Genomic DNA, 1,588 nt, shown 5'->3' with positions numbered 1-1,588 from the left:
GCCTCATTTCATAGGGAAGCCCAAAGTGGCTCTATTTCATTCTATTTCACTTCCTAGCACTTCCTATCATTTAATATCCATCCCTTTGGTCTTATTGACATAAGAGATGTCATTTATAGTCTATCTCTTTCTATATATGGAAAGTCAAGAAATTCTCATCGAAACATCGAGAAATTGTGCATATAGAAAACTCTAAAGAAAGAAAAAAAGGAGACCCATGCCATGATTTTCAAATCTTTTCTATTTAGTAGTCTAAGTTTCTCGATGAGGATAATTAATTCGGTCGTTGTGGTCGGACTCTATTATGGATTTCTGACTACATTCTCCATAGGTCCCTCTTAGATCTTCTTTCTCCAATCTTGGATTAGGGAAGAAGGAGATATTCGCGACTACTGGCGATTTCATTATGGGGCAGCTCATGATCTTCATATCGATCTATTATCCACCTCTGTATCTATTCTTTCTTAGCTAAACAGGTGGAAGATCTATCCAATTTGGTTATATTATATCATGGACTCGAAAAACGGATCTGAATTTGACTGAAATGCACGATCTTCACAGGTATCACTTTTCACGATACCTAAAAGGTGGAATAGCGATTTTCGAACCATTTCCTATAAGAGAATGGTTTCCATTACTTTGAGAAATGGATTCTTATATCAAACTATAGCTATTGCATTAAAGAAGAAAAGAAACTAATAGAAGTCGAAGACGCGGAATGATAGTGAATAGAGAGAAAGATTCTTCTGATTTTCTTGTTTCTATCTACTAGACGCCGTAGAGAATTGAGAATTTTCATGTCTTTCAATTCTCGTACTCGTAATTGGAAAGTTATGGAAGGAGACCCATCATTTTGCAATGAAAACAACATATAAAACTCTGGACAATTTCGAAATCAGGCCAAGCGTCTTAATACATATGCAAAAAAATGCATTATTGGCCCACCATTGATTAGAAGATTTAGCTTGTATGAATCGCTATTGGTTTGATACGAATAATGACAATCGTTTCAGTATGTTAAGGATACAGATGTATCCACAATTCATTTAGAGTTACTTAATAGTCTATTTCTTATACCATATCTCTATCCCGTGAAATTCTCGAGCCAAAAGATGGATGCATATGCTGTGTTTCATTTTGCTAAATGATATCAATTAAATGGTGTATCAATTCCATAAATTGCATATAGCAATAAATAAATCAGCAAAATTCTTTCTAATATTTTAGATAGAAGAAATGTTTCTTCTATCTAAAATATTAGAAAGAATGTACCCTTCTATCCAAATCCAATTTGCATCGATAAAATAAATCCAAATTCCAGTAGTAGATGAATAATTGCAAATTTGTGTGTGTACGAGATTAGAATAACTTCAAAATAACTGACATAATTTTGTATTTTTCCTGATCAGAAAAATACATGAAAAAGAAAGGAGGTAGAAAAATTTTTGGATTTATGGTTAAAGAAGAAAAAGAAGAAAACAGGGGTTCTGTTGAATTTCAAGTATTCAGTTTCACCAATAAGATACGGAGACTTGCTTCACATTTGGAATTACACAAAAAAGATTTTTCATCGGAAAGAGGTCTACGA

This window comes from Aegilops tauschii, unplaced genomic scaffold (assembly GCF_002575655.3).
Source record: "Aegilops tauschii subsp. strangulata cultivar AL8/78 unplaced genomic scaffold, Aet v6.0 ptg001213l_obj, whole genome shotgun sequence".
NCBI classification, from domain to species: Eukaryota; Viridiplantae; Streptophyta; class Magnoliopsida; order Poales; family Poaceae; genus Aegilops; species Aegilops tauschii.
Note: the sequence above shows the minus strand (reverse complement) of the source record.